Source organism: Petromyzon marinus, chromosome 8 (assembly GCF_048934315.1).
Source record: "Petromyzon marinus isolate PM22_M1 ecotype Great Lakes invasive population chromosome 8, UKy_Petmar_22M1.pri1.0, whole genome shotgun sequence".
NCBI classification, from domain to species: domain Eukaryota; kingdom Metazoa; phylum Chordata; class Hyperoartia; order Petromyzontiformes; family Petromyzontidae; genus Petromyzon; species Petromyzon marinus.
The window spans coordinates 21,446,209-21,462,400 of NC_133674.1; the positions used below are offsets into that span (position 1 = coordinate 21,446,209).

The 16,192-nt window shown below is 42.4% G+C and overlaps 1 protein-coding gene across 1 annotated transcript in view; it reads left to right on the forward strand.

The window, feature by feature from the left end:
- LOC116940374 (testican-3-like) overlaps nucleotides 1–16,192 on the forward strand; it is a 211,272-nt gene that overhangs the window by 153,435 nt on the left and 41,645 nt on the right. The gene's annotated exons all lie outside the window — the stretch shown is intronic.

Genomic DNA, 16,192 nt, shown 5'->3' on the forward strand with positions numbered 1-16,192 from the left:
AGAGACTGTTTCGAGATATCGCTGACGGTGCTGCCCCCATCAATGGAAATAGATTACAAGTTACTTTATTTCGGGTTATAGGTATGTAATTACATCACTATATTGATAGTGTAGGTATAACATTTTTTTTAAGCTATAGAGTATTTACAAATTTACATTATCCCGACACAATCTAACCCAAAAGAAACAAATTATAAATGATAATCTTAGTGGTGAAAGCCTACGAATAAAACTAACCCAGTAAATTATGGTACACGGCCCGAGTGGTGGCTGTTAACAAGGAACAACCCCGTTTTTGAGAATTAATTGGTGATACTGCATTGGCAGTGGTATTCACCACTAATAACACAAGAAAAAAAAAAGTCTGCTATAGGCTTTAATTTTTAAGGCAGCGTTATTGATGAACGTTGGTACGGCTATGGTACACACAATCGACAGGAAGCACAAGAACAACAGGCTCTAATAATGCGCGTACGTTGATTACCATATGAATATATATATTCATTAACCCCCGCCATTTCGCGCAAGAAGAGCGCACAAGTGAAGTCATCACATTTACGCCTCTATTTAAGGAACGAAACAGGTGGACTTCGCAAATCTGGCTGTAGCCTGATGAACCTACTTGTAATTACTGGCGAAACGTTGTACTTTGATTGTAAATGTTTTGGCTTGGCTCTCCCACACACCGGTGTGCTGTAATAGTGACGAATTGGCACGTTCTGTTTACGTGGCAAACCTTACTAATTGACTGTGTCGGGTGGTGGCGGGTTTAACGACACCTTTATATATTTACGTCATCTAACACAAAGAAAACTGTTTTATTGATGAACGTGCTTCAGTTCTTCTGTTATATCTTGATTTAAAGCTTTCGTGACTGCAGGAATTCATATTCTTTGGCGGCTGCCTGGATTTGAGCCCAGGATCTCATTGGTGACAGCTCAGCGCTCTGCACTCTGAGCCCAGCCTTCCCCTGCGTTAAAGCCAAAACGCTCTTCCACTCCCTTTACGAATGGTTGCGGAGTGCTCTGCGTTATCCATCGAAAGGTAGCATTAGCGGCAGAAATAATAAAAAATAAAGAGTGCTCGGGCGTTGAGGTGGGGAAAGGCAGCGGGAACCAGGTGTTTTGAGTGGAGACAGCGAAGGAAGGAAAAACGATAAACTGCCCTTCTCCGGAAGAATGTTTAGGGGCTTGCGGTGGCATGGCCAGGTGGAGCACAGGCAGCTGGAGCGAAAGCGATACTTTAAGAAGGTCAGCTTTTCCCGTTCATACGCAGACACTATGGAGGGCCGGCGAGGGGGAGGCACGTGCCTGAGTGAGGTCAATCGCACACCAGTCGCTGTTGTGTAAACAAATAGGACGCCTGCCCACATTTGCCTGCGTCTAGTTTTTCTCTTTCCTTCCTAAAAGAGCGGTGCATTTTCTTCAACTGTTCCCCCCCCAACCCCCGTTTCGTTTTTTACCACTCAAAATCCATCCTCTATCGGAACTCTTTATCCAGTGAATACCAGGAAGCAATTGATGCAAGGAACAACGTGGTGCTTGATTGGCACGAAGGAGGTGTGGCGTGCGACGGTGACTCGTTCTGAGTAAGCGAGATGGAGCATACAGTCGATGAGCAATTAAACAAAATCAAGAATTAAACACTTTTCAAAAGCAGCAAACAATTACCGTGTCGTTCCAGGCAAATGACACGATGATAGGGGGGGATTTAAAATGAATCCCAGATGTCCTTTAAAGAGAACTTTCATCTCAAAGGGCTCTCAACTAAATTTTGATTTAAAGCTTTCGTGACTGCAGGGATTCATATTCTTGGTTCTTTCGGTAAAGTCACGTAGAAGGGAAACAATAAAATAATACAAATATAAAACAATACAATTCTCACGACATTTCGAATGAAACACAAGCAATCATCATCAAGTGTGAAAACCACAGCAAGAAAAATTTGAAAAAAGTTATTATTTTATTGTTTCCCTTCTACGTGACTTTACCGAAAGAACCAAGAATATAGCTCTCAACTAGTTGTTAATAACAAAGCCAGAACATAGGAGGTATACGTAAGTGGGAGGAGTGGTGATGTGGCAGCGGTCTGCGCACTGCGCCATGAACCCACCAATCTGAATTCAACTCCTAGCTGTGGCGAACATTCGTGGCGAACATCAGTGGCAAGTGTAATCTGAATTGGTCCTGGAAGCCCAACCCCCTATGCCCCCCTACCCCTTCACTAACACACAGCAACCGCCTTAAATTGACCAATTTTCAAATAATTGCGACGACGTTGTACAACAATAGGGAATGTGAGTTGAAAGATAAGAAATCAAAAAGAAGGAAAAAAATTAAAGTGGCACTCAGGCAACAAAGCCACAATCGCAAATATCCCACCGATTTTTTGAAGAGCCCGAAATTACTGTCGCGACGAGACTCTTGTCTTCATTGACGATGTCTTGATGGTGGAGCACAGGAACCGCATTGTAGCGGTGACGTGAATGCTGAATATTCAGCACGTGAGAGCCGAGTTTGAGTTACGGCAGTGAAAACGTCCGACCACACGCATTGCGACGCAATGTTTGTTTCCTGGTTGCATTTTTGTCGAAGTAGCTCAGCGACGTGCATGTGCGCACGCTGTCGCGTTGGACGAAAACACAGAGGGCATGTGACCGGACAAACAATCGGGCTCCCACGAAACGTGACAACAAACGGCCCATTTCACTTCTCCACGAGGTGTATTTTGAGTGCAAAACGATTATCTACCGTATCAGATTCAGATTAGTAAAACAAACATAGCCAAGGGATGGAACGCGTCAGAGCAGATGATTGCTGCATCGTGGAATTGGGGGAAGCCTTCATCCAGCAGTGGATTGATCATGGCTAATGATAAGTAATTAAAACTAAATTTAAACAATATTTAAACACAGATAAGACCTGCACTTGTCAGGTATTTGAAAATAAAAAAAACTATGTCTTGCATTAGAAAGAATATTACAAACAAAACTTCGTGGACTGCGCCCTTGCTTCTTCCCCCTCAGAATGTTAAGTTAGTATAAGCTCCTATTGATCATCGTAATATTGTATTGTATATTACGATGATCAATACTAACCTACAGCTATGTCACTGTGATTCCAAGCATACACCTCTCTGCACTTCCTCTGTGCACTTCACAGATTTTGTTCCATTTTCATTGTCAATGTCCGAGTATCCGGTGTTATCCTGGGAATTGAAAAGCAGTCACTTCTAGATTTGAAGCTTTCGTGACTGCAAGGATTCATACTCGTTGGTTTTATTCGGTAAAGTCACGTAGATAAAATAAAAACAAAATATAAGAAAACAATTAAATCAATACGTTTTGGAGGCAACACAAGCTTCCGTCTTCAGGTGGAATAGTCAACGCAGAATATCTGTGTCAGGAGCACAGTTCAGAGACGACCGGGATTATATACAGGTTAAGGGGGGGGAGTCAGTAAGGGGGGCGTGGGTGGGTGGGAGGGCTGGGTTAAGCAGCCTTTTGATTGGCTGATGCGGGCAACAGCTACTTCGCACTGCACGAGAGTGGGTAAAACCCACCTTTTGTTATTCTGCGTGGGGGGTCGGGGGGAGGATTTTTAAAGCGGCGGCAAACGGCTGTTCAATTATAAGGCAGCTAAAGTTTGACATACAAACACTGAAAAAAGGATATGACTGTACAAAAAATTTGAAAGGCAGTTAACGTTTGACTTGATCTACAACATCCTTCCAGTGATTGCTCAACCTGAAACCATCTTCTCGGTTGAAGTTGTGTCTGTGTTTATAAATCTGGATGGCCTCGTGGACAAATCTCTGATAAAAAACCGGTAGGTTTGCAGAGCACCTTGGTATCGGAGAAAACTATCATGATCACCCACAGCGTTGTAACAATAATCAGCCACGGCAGAAGAGTTCGTTCTGCCGTGTTTCAAATCTGATTTGTGCTCGCGAATTTCTTTCAGAGATATGTCGCTTCGTTTCCCCGATATAGCAGTCCCCGCAGATACAACTCAATTTGGAAACACCGGGGTACTGTAAGTCAGGAATAACATCCTTTACTGATGGGATCAGATCACGGATTTTGTGCACTGTGTTGAACCGGACCTGGATCTTGTGTTTGTTTAGAATTTTGGAAATCTTTTTAGTAACGCCTGCTATGTATGGTAACGTGATGATTTTGATCGGAGTGTCAAGTGGTTGTTTCTGTATGGTGGGAGACACAGCTTGGCAGATGGTACGGTCAGAGTAACCGTTCATCTTGAGGGCCTGATGTACATGTTTTATTTCACTGGTCAGGTGGTGTTTGTCAGAAATGCAATGAGCCCTATGGATTAACGTTTTGATGAGATAATTCTTCTGAGTAGGGTGGTGGTGGGAATCAGGTTTCAAGTAGGAGTATGTGTGGGTGGGCTTCCTCTAAACAGAATGTCCCAAAGAGCCATCAGGCCTTCTCTCAAACAGGACATCCAAGAATGGTAGCTTGCCATCTTTCTCCACTTCCATGGTGAATTTGATGGAAGGGTGTCTGGAATTGATGTGGTCTAGGAAAAGGTTCAAAGCTGGGAGGCCATGTGGCAAAATGACGAAAGTATCATCCACATATCTCTTCCACAGGGAAGGGCTGAGAGTGGATGTCTGGATGGCGTCTGATTCAAATTTCTCCATGAAAACATTGGCTATCACTGGTGATAAGGGGGAACCCATGGGGTACCCTCATTTTGCTTGTAGAAGGAACCATTCCAAGTAAAGTAGGTGTTGGTGAGGCAGTGCTTAACCAACGCCGGTACATCGGGGTCAAGTCCATGTTGGACCAAATCTTCGATTATCGTGATGGTATCAGCTACTAGGACCTTGGTAAACAGAGAGACCACATCAAAGCTGACGATGATATCGTCAGGAGACAGTACAATGTCCTTAACCATAGAGACCAATTGGGTTGAGTTAAGTACTGCTGAGCTGGTCTTGCCAGTGAAGGGAAGCAGAGTATCTGACAGAAAACGGGACAGCTAGAAAGTAGGTGAGTTGATAGTGGACACGATGGGTCGTAGTGGGGTACCTTCTTTATGGATCTTGGGAAGACCATAGAATCTGGGAGGTCTTGCAGCGGAGGGTTTTAGGGAGGGACGTTTGGTTGGTTCAATTAGGGAAGTTGAACTAGTGATGATCTTGTTGGTTTTTATCGTTAGGCTGTTAGTAGGGTCAATTTTTATTTTTGAGTAACTCCCATCATTGAGTAGATCCTGGATTTTGTTGTTGTAAGAGTTTTTATCCATAATTACAGTGGCATTGCCTTTGTCAGCCGAGAGGATGACTATATCATCTGCCCGAAACGTCAACGTGTCTCCGTGCTCAACCATCAGTCGCTCATGGTGTTGCAAAGGTATTTGTGAAACGCCCAAGCCTGCTGTGCTGTAAGATTACCAGTAAATGGTATTACAACAGGAGAGTTTTGAATGTTGTCCCTTCATACGCATGGGTTTCACGTGAGTTTTTTATGCCGCATGCCCAAACACCCATGAATAGAATTGTATGTATATACGTTGAACTTATTTGGTCCTGTACATAGCCAAATCTGTGCTATTCGGAGGTGCAGGGATGATATTAACCTACCTTAAATTATGATGATGCTGCGCAATAGAAGGATGTAGAAACGATGATGATGCTGACGACGATGAGAATGACGATCATAATGGTGATGATGATTGTTGTGATGTCGTTACTGCACCTACAAAGACATCCGTATAGACTGGGGAGGTCATTCAGATCGTCCATTGACAAGCAAGAGATGCCAGACGAGGCATCACATTCTTTCTCATCACTTTATCTCTCCTCACTTTATTTCATCATTTTCTCTCTGTCGATGCAGTCGTGTAGAGTTCCTGATGCAATTCGCGGATAATCAAATCGCGGATAGCATGTTCGTGAATAAGGAGGGATTACTATGAACAGAGAACATTAGTTTTTTCCTCTATGTAGCCCTGAGCAGTGGTGACAATTCCACATGTCTATGGCAGGGAGCAGCTTGTTCAAAGTCACCCACTGTGGATTTCCTGTGAATTGGTACTCTTTTTATTTGCTTAGGAAGGATGATAAGCTGAGAATAAGTAATGATATGAATAAATAAATATTTTTACACATTTTTACTCAACAACGATGTCTGACAGGAAAGCTAATGTGAGAAACATCTGTCACCACTAAACCAACCAAGTGTTAAAGACACAAAAATTGGCAAAACGCTATTAAAATAAAGTCAGGTAAAAAAGCTATTTTACATTAATTACATCAGTTAACCTAAATTAACCTTATTTTCCTGCAAGCCTGACTTAAAGGCATAATTTTCTGGCTCTCTGCGCTTTGCCAGTTTAGCATCTGATTAGCGCACACACTCACACGCTGACACATCCTCATTACACTGTGAACTGCGGGCGTAAAATCGTTCATACGGTGGTCACTGACATGCTCCGCATCTGTGCCTTACCCGAAGCGTGTCGGTGACCGCCTATGAATACCAGGTTTAACGTAAAGACTACTATGTAGAATTGAGGATGACGAGAAGGGTAGAGCGAGAGCACCTTGATGGCAGTTGAAAGCAGCGGTCGAGGTAGACATGCCCACCTTGTTGGTCTTATGAAGGGCCACACGCATGGCCCTGCGTAGTTTATGGACAAGCATGAATGGAAACTAACCTCATAACTGCCGATGTCATGGTCATGTATGCATGCTGTGTACCATGATGTCTCGTTAATGCAATGGAATTATAAACTGTCTGTACCACCTTTAGCAAGACCCCATAGCGTCTCCCCTCCAATGGAAAACTCAGTGTTTTATCGAAGGACTAGCAGCAAGTACCCGGCTTTGCCCGAGGGAAATATATTTCAAAACTTGTCTTTTTTTAAAAAAAACATGAAATATACACACACAAATACTAAGCTATTATAAAATTCAGGCGTTCCGTTTGTCCATTTGTCCGTCAACAAAATTATAAGAGCCTTACAGAAGGCCTGAATCAAAAAGGTACAGAAAGTGAGGGGTAAATAGTTGATCTAAAAGGTTTCCAAAAATGATCGACCGCCCCTCCCCTCTCCAAAAACGCTTTTACCCCCCCACCCAATTTTTATTTTGTAGGCATATATACCTACACACCCCCATACAATAGTCAGTAGTATCTAGTGACTCTACAGCAGTATCTACTAAATATGGTAGTAACTATTGACTCCAAATTAGTATCTACTAACTCTATAGTAGTATCTAGTGACGAGAGTAGTATCTACTGACACTACAGTAGTATCTACTAATTATTGCAGTATCTACTGACTCTACAGCAGTATCTACTGACTCTATAGTAGTATCTTCTGACTCGAAACTAGTATTTACTGACTCTATTGCAGTATCTACTGACTCTACAGCAGTATCTACTGACTCTCTAGTAGTATCTTCTGACTCTACGGTAGTATCTATTGACTCTATAGTTGTATTTACTGACTATATAGTAGTATCTACTGACTCTATAGTAGTATCTACTGACTCTATTGCAATATCTACTGACTCTACAGTTGTATCTACTGACTATTGCAGTATCTACTGACTCTACAGCAGTATCTATTGACTATATTGTAGCATTTACTGACTCTACAGTAGTATCTATTGACACTATAGTAGTATTTACTGACTCTATAGTAGTAACTACTGACTCCAAAGTAGTCTACTGACACTATAGTAGTATCTACTTACTCTACATTAGTATCTACTGACTCTATTGAAGTATCTACTGACTCTACAGTAGTATCTACTGACTTTATTGCAGTATCTACTGACTCTACAGTTGTATCTACTGACGCTACACGAGTACCAACTGACTATATAGTAGTATCTACTGACTCTATAGTAGTATCTACTGACTCTCTTGCAGTATCTACTGACTCTACAGCAGTATCTACTGACTCTACAGCTGTATCTACTGACTCTATAGCAGCATCTACTGACTCTACAGTAGTTTCTACTGACTCTACAGTAGTATCCACTTACTTTATAGTAATATCTAGTGACACTTCTAGATTTAAAACTTTCGTGACTGCAAGGATCCATACTCTTTGGTTCTATTCGGTAAAGTCACGTAGGTAAATAATAAAACAACAAAAATCACGACGTTTCGGCCACAACACAAGCGGCCTTCATCAGGTGAAGGGACGAGCCTGTCTGGAGGACAGCGCTGGAGTGGAAGAAGCCACGCTTAGATCACGACATTTAAGCTGTGTGAGAAGAAGAAGAAGACAACGGGCTTTGACAAAGGAATTATTATATAATTTAGCATTGAAATGGCTCATTGAAATAGCTAAGTTAAAGTATACATATCCGCAGAGGTGCCCCTTGACAAAGGAATTAGCATAGAATTTAGCATTTAAATAGCTGAGTGGTTAGCTAGTAACTGGTCACAGAAATAGCTATGTTAAAGTCAGAGTATATACATTCACCGAGGCACCTAGTACTCATCAAACAGGAGAATTTAGCGAAACACAACCACGCTCAGACATCGGACCTGTGTGCGAGCAAAGAGGTGGTGTACGTGCCGGTGGACTTGCAGTTTGGCGAGGGGGGGGGGGAAAGGGGGGAGGGGGATTTTACCTATTGATGGTGTGAAAATGGGAATTTATAAGAGCTGCGAAAGTTTGGGGTACCACTACTCGAAAAATATACTGTACCATTGAAATTAGTTTAATGTTTAGTTCGATTTAGAACATCTTTCCAATGGTTGCTTAATTTGAAACCATCCTCTCGGTTGAAATTGTGTCTGTGTTTGTAGATCTGAATTGCTTCATGAACAAATCTCTGATAAAAGCCCGTGGGTTTGCAAAGAACCTTGGTATCGGAAAAAAATTATATCGTGATCCCCCACAGCGTTGTAACAGTGATCAGCTACGGCAGAAGAATTCGTTTTGCCGTGTTTCAAATCTGATTTGTGCTCGCGAATTCGGTCAGAGACATGTCGCTTTGTCTCACCGATGTAGCAATAACCGCAGGTACAACTCAATTTGTAAACCCCGGGGTACTGTAAATCAGGAATGACATCCTTCACGGATGGGATCAAATCACGAATTTTGTGTACTGTATTGAACCGGACCTGGATCTTGTGTTTGTTTAGAATTTTGGAAATCTTTTTAGTAACGCCTGCTATATATGGAAGTGTGATGGTTTTGACCGGAATATCAAGTGGTTGTTTCTGTATGGACGGAGAGACAGCTTCGCGGATGGTACGGTCAGAGTAACCATTCCTTTTGAGGGCCAGGTGTACATGTTTTAATTCACTGGTCAGGTGGTGTTGGTCCGAAATGCAATGAGCCCTATGGTATAAAGTTTTGATGAGAGAATTCTTTTGGGCTGGGTGGTGGTGGGAATCAGGTTTCAAGTAGGAATCTGTGTGGGTGGGTTTCCTGTAGACAGAATGCCCCAATGAGCCATCAGGTCTTCTCTCAAACAGAACGTCTAAGTTCTGGGGCATTCTGTCTACAGGAAACCCACCCACACAGATTCCTACTTGAAACCTGATTCCCACCACCACCCAGCCCAAAAGAATTCTCTCATCAAAACTTTATACCATAGGGCTCATTGCATTTCGGACCAACACCACCTGACCAGTGAATTAAAACATGTACACCTGGCCCTCAAAAGGAATGGTTACTCTGACCGTACCATCCGCCAAGCTGTCTCTCCCTCCATACAGAAACAACCACTTGATACTCCGGTCAAAACCATCACACTTCCATATATAGCAGGCGTTACTAAAAAGATTTCCAAAATTCTAAACAAACACAAGATCCAGGTCCGGTTCAATACAGTACACAAAATTCGTGATCTGATCCCATCCGTGAAGGATGTCATTCCTGATTTACAGTACCCCGGGGTTTACAAATTGAGTTGTACCTGCGGTTATTGCTACATCGGTGAGACAAAGCGACATGTCTCTGACCGAATTCGCGAGCACAAATCAGATTTGAAACACGGCAAAACGAATTCTTCTGCCGTAGCTGATCACTGTTACAACGCTGTGGGGGATCACGATATAATTTTTTTCCGATACCAAGGTTCTTTGCAAACCCACGGGCTTTTATCAGAGATTTGTTCATGAAGCAATTCAGATCTACAAACACAGACACAATTTCAACCGAGAGGATGGTTTCAAATTAAGCAACCATTGGAAAGATGTTCTAAATCGAACTAAACATTAAACTAATTTCAATGGTACAGTATATTTTTCTAGTAGTGGTACCCCAAACTTTCGCAGCTCTTATAAATTCCCATTTTCACACCATCAATAGGTAAAATCCCCCTCCCCCCTTTCCCCCCCCCCTCGCCAAACTGCAAGTCCACCGGCACGTACACCACCTCTTTGCTCGCACACAGGTCCGATGTCTGAGCGTGGTTGTGTTTCGCTAAATTCTCCTGTTTGATGAGTACTAGGTGCCTCGGTGAATGTATATACTCTGACTTTAACATAGCTATTTCTGTGACCAGTTACTAGCTAACCACTCAGCTATTTAAATGCTAAATTCTATGCTAATTCCTTTGTCAAGGGGCACCTCTGCGGATATGTATACTTTAACTTAGCTATTTCAATGAGCCATTTCAATGCTAAATTATATGCTTATTCCTTTGTCAAAGCCCGTGGTCTTCTTCTTCTTCTTCTCACACAGCTTAAATGTCGTGATCTAAGCGTGGCTTCTTCCACTCCAGCGCTGTCCTCCAGACAGGCTCGTCCCTTCACCTGATGAAGGCCGTTTGTGTTGTGGCCGAAACGTCGTGATTTTTGTTGTTTTATTATTTACCTACGTGACTTTACCGAATAGAACCAAAGAGTCTAGTGACACTATTGTAGTATCTACTGACTCTATAGCAGTATCTACTGACTCTACAGTACTATCTAGTGACTTTAGTAGTATCTTCCATAATATAGTTTTTTTTAGGTTAGATCGCCACCACCCGACACAGCCAACTTAGTAAGGGTTGTCACGTAAACAGAACATACCAATTCGTCACTAGTACAGCACATCGGTGTGTTGGAGAGCCAAGCCACAACATTTACAATATGGGTACGGCGTTTCGCCAATAATAACAACTCACTTCATCAGGTGACAGAAAGATTTGTGGAGAAGTCCACCTGTTTCGTTCCTTATATAGAGGCGTACTGTAGGTGTGGTGACCACACTTCTGCGCTCTTGCGAACTTCTGCGCTCTTGCGCAAAGTGCGGGGGGGGGGGGGGGGGGATGGATTAATGAATACGTATACATGACTATGGGTATCCATTGCCTATGGGGATCCATTTCAATAGTCCCTGGTTGGTCATCTTTTGACGGATAGCTTTTTGTAAAGTTCTCACTTCATGCGGTCGGCGTAGGCCAGGACTTGCTGGAAATGTTGTGCCACACTGCATGTGATGCCGTTTGCACAAATCTCTCTGAATGATGCTCGGAATATCCACTGAGTCCAATCCTATTTTTGTTATGTCTCTATCGATAGTCTCTAGCTACAGTCTAAGTAAAGCCCTCTCGATGCGCAGGGCCCAACTATCTGTATATCTTCTTGACGTGTGTTCTTATTCAGAAGCTTTCCTAACTTAAATTGTCTTACTAAAGAACAATTCACGATTTTTTCTACCATTATTTTACATTTTGTGTGTTGCAATGCGGAATATTAAAGTATATATTTGCCCATAAGTTATTCCTATTATTACTCTTCAGTGGTTATTCCAATTAATATTCTGAGCGTTTTCCATGTTAAGGTTTATGTATCATTAGACCTCCTTTGCCAGTACCAAAATATTATAATAGGGGTTTTCCCCTTTTTTTCTGGCAACAAAACTGAAACCTTTTTACAAGGATTCATGTCTGCATTAACCACAATACCTGCAGCCAAAATGCAAACAAAAATATACTATGATAATATATGCATTCTAGATTCACAAGATAATCACTCAGCCATTTCAATGCTAAATTATATGCTAATTCCTTTGTCAAGGCGCTTTGTTTCTTCTTACACAGCTTAAAGGTCGAGATCTGAGCGTGGCTTTTTTCACTCCAGCGCTGTCCTCCAGACAGTCTCGTCCCTTCACCTGATGAAGGCCGCTTGTGTTGTGGCCGAAACGTCGTGATTTTTGTTATTTTATTTTTTACCTACGTGACTTTACCCAATAGAACCAAAGAGTATAAAATATGCATTGTCTAGATTTAAAGCTTTCGTGACTGCAAGGATCCATACTCTTTGGTTCTATTGGGTAAAGTTACGTAGGTAAAAAATAAAATAACAAAAATCACGACGTTTTGGCCACAACACAAGCGGCCTTCATCAGGTGATGGGACGAGACTGTCTGGAGGACAGCGCTGGAGTGAAAAAAGCCACGCTCAGATCACGACCTTTAAGCTGTGTGAGAAGAAACAAAGCGCCTTGACAAAGGAATTAGCATATAATTGACCAGTCACAAGCTAATCACTCAGCCATTTCAATGCTAAATGATATGCTAATTCCTTTGTCAAGGCGCTTTGTTTCTTCTCACACAGCTTAAAGGTCGTGATCTGAGCGTGGCTTTTTTCACTCCAGCGCTGTCCTCCAGACAGTTTCGTCCCTTCACCTGATGAAGGCCGCTTGTGTTGTGGCCGAAACGTCGTGATTGTTGTTATTTTATTTTTTACCTACGTGACTTTACCCAATAGAACCAAAGAGTATATATGCATTGTCCTTGAAACTGATTGGTCCAGACCAAGCCGTCCCTTGCATATATTATCATAGTATGTTTTTGTTTGCATTTTGACTGCAAATATTGTGGTTAATGCAGACATGAATCCTTGTAAAAAGGTTTCAGTTTTGTTGCTAGAAAAAAAGTGGAAAACCCCTGTTATGAAGGTTTATGTACTTTTAATGTAAAAATTAATATCGTTGCCCATGTTAATATCCACATTACTGTGAACGTATTACAATATTGATACTGGTTGTCGCATGAATAATGATTGTTTCGGTTTTAGCAGCGTTGCATTGGCCTAATGCAGTTGTATTCCAATCGGAAGCGGCTCAGGCTGCTGTTGTGTCAGGTAAATTATCAAAATGTAACAAAACCCCAAAACAAGCCATCTCTCTCAGCGAAGCAGAAAATCATTTCCTTTATTCAACAGCTTTGAAAGAAGGTGAAAACCCCGCTTTATAGATACAAACGTAGTGGTCAATTACAGAGGAGGGGATGTATTTTTTTCGCTTTATATTTAATGTGTAAACTGATGGAGAGGCGCTCGCTGCAGCTTTAATTTCTCGCTCAAAGGTGAGCGGGAAATTAAAGCTGCAGGAGTCCACTCCGCAACGGCTTACAATGCGCTCTGCTGCAGTCCCCCCCCTCCCCCACAATAATAATAATTTTACCAATAAAAATAGTGATAGCAATTACAACACCAATAAGTGTGACGGAGGCGATTGCTGTGAGCCGTAAGTCTCGGCATTGTTTCCCCACTTTATTTATGCGTTGTATGTGATGCCCTCCCGTTCGCTCGTTATATTTTGAGTAGAGTCCATTTTTGAAATAACCGCAAACACGGGGTGGCTTGAGAATCCAGATTAATTATTCAAACCCACTTAGACGAGTAGATGTGTAATTATCATTACTGTCAAATCGTTAGCGTGCTTTTCACGTGTGATGAATTTTAAAAGAGAAAAATAACATTGGCGTGTGTGTCTATTCATGCATGTGTGGTAAGGTATTGCGTATCATGTATAATGACCGACAATCACATCCTAAACTGGTGTCTATCTCCATCCATTATTGCTCCCCTGAAGTAAGGTTACCACATATATGGGAGGCTTAACTGGGACAAGTCGTGGTGAAGTTGACAGCTCCTGCCTCTGTTAGCCACACCATCTTAAAAATAACCACGCCTATTCTAACACTAGCCCTGCCCACAGTGGCTTCCTCTGGTTAACATTGGCTCCCACCCACTGCTCAGGTAGCCCTACCCTTTGTCCATATCATGAGTCGAGCATCTAGCCAGACATTTTAAAAGCAAAACAAAATTAAAATTTTCACAAAAGCAGGGGACAGCTTTTCTGAAACTGGGAAATTTGGTAGCCTTACCCTGAAGGCATACAGGCTGTGCCATCTTGTGCTGAAAACAAAAAAGTGGTCAGATTACATGATGCCACGCACATTATTTGGTGAGTATTTCTCTCCAGAATTGGGACTCGCTTCCATAATTAACTGCTTTATCAACGGAAGACAAGGGGATATGTGTGGTATTTAGTGGGCTTATATGTGTGCATAATACCAGTGGGACATTGTTTAGTGTGCTGTGCTGTGATTTCATATGTCGGCTTCTTTCAGGACCAATGTTGTGATTCGCAATTGATTTATTTTGGGTCAAATCCTGTGGGTTTAATGTTAGAGCTATGTAACGTCCACCCTCCTTCACAGCCAAAACACATCAAGCTGTCATGAAAAATACACCTACCCAAAATAATTAAGAATCAATGTTTTAGGATGATAAGAATAACAATACTTGGATTTATATTCCACCCATTACCTAACACAATATATCCCAGAACACAGTTATTAGCCTAGGGGACCTCTTATTGGCAGCTTGCCCCTTGCAGCACCCAATTAACAGTCTGTTAAGACTCTAAGGGGGATATTTGTTTTTATATATCAATGGGTTGTGAAGTGTACAAGAGATGGCAGGACAGAACATGGATTATAAAATAGTTCTGTGCTGATCTCTGAGTGTTATCTCCTCATATGTCTGTATTTTCTCTGGGTACTCTTTCTGTTACACGATACCTATTAATGGCACTGACCAAACATTCAAACTTAAGATTATCCTGAAAAACTATGAAGATTCATTGGAGCTTTCTTGGATAAACGGCATTATTATACATGATTTATGGATGTTATGTGTGTCTTTGTGTGGGGAGTGGTGGTGTAGCGGTTAGCACGCTTCGCTACGAACCTGGCGACCCGGGTTTGATTCCCGCTCACGGCAAACACCAGTGGTGACGATTATCAGAACCGGTCCTGGGCCTCCCCTAGGTCGACTCAGCCTTAAATGAGTAGCTGGTGCGGTGTGTAAACATCGCCACTGGGGAGACAAAGGCGGCCGGGCGTGGTGTTGGTCACCCACCCCCTCATGTCCCGTGCCGGCCTTTATAGGTGCTTGCTAACAGCACTTGCCCCTACAGTCTGTTAAGGCTATAGGGGGATCTTTGATATTTGCTCTTTGTCTCTGTGTGTGATTGAATTAATTGGCTGTGTGAGTGCGCGTGCATTAATTGATTTGTGTGTGGGTGCTATTCGTCAAAGTCAGTTAACCCATAACCCTGGGCCTATCCCACGGCCTCTTGCCATTGGGCACAAAGTGCACCTTGCCTGGCACAAGCACCATGGTGATGTGATCGCCGTTTAGTGTTAAACGGTGGTGATTGTTGTTGTGGATGCATTCAAAGATTGTGTCAATGGGTGTGTTGCATATTTATATGTGGGTGTATTGAGGAGAGGTGGTACAATGGATATAGCGCACTAAATTATGAACCTGGCAACGTAAGTTTGATTCTAGATTTGAAGCTTTCGTGACTGCAAGGATCCATACTCTTTGGTTCTATTCGGTAAAGTCACGTAGGTAAAAACAATAAAAATAAAAATAAAATCACGTTTCGGCCACAACACAAGTGGCCTTCATCAGGTGAAGGGACCGGACTGTTCAGAGGACAGCGTTGGAGTAAAATCAGCCAAGCCCAGGTCGCGTCCTTTAAGCTGTGTGGGAGGAAACAAAGGCGCCTTGACAAAGGAATTAGCATAAAAATGAGCATGATGTACGTAGGAGGTACATGATGGACCATGATGGACCAGGCGCGGGGGGGACCATGATGGACCAGGCGCTGGGCGAGGAGAGTTTACATAATGTTGTTGTGAAGGGAAATGAGCAGCTGTGAAAGTTTGGGATATCACTACTTGAAAAAATATACTGTAGCATTGAAAATTAGTTTAATGTTTGGTTTGATTTAGAACATCAATCATTGGAAGATGCAATGGGCAATTATTTTTTGTCTCACAAATAGAAGAGGTGGATTCCACATTTGCTGGACCGCCTTCTCCTGGAAAGCCAGTGTATGTCACCTCCTTGACGCCCACTGGAAAGGAACTACATAGCATATTTGCGATACGCCAACTCT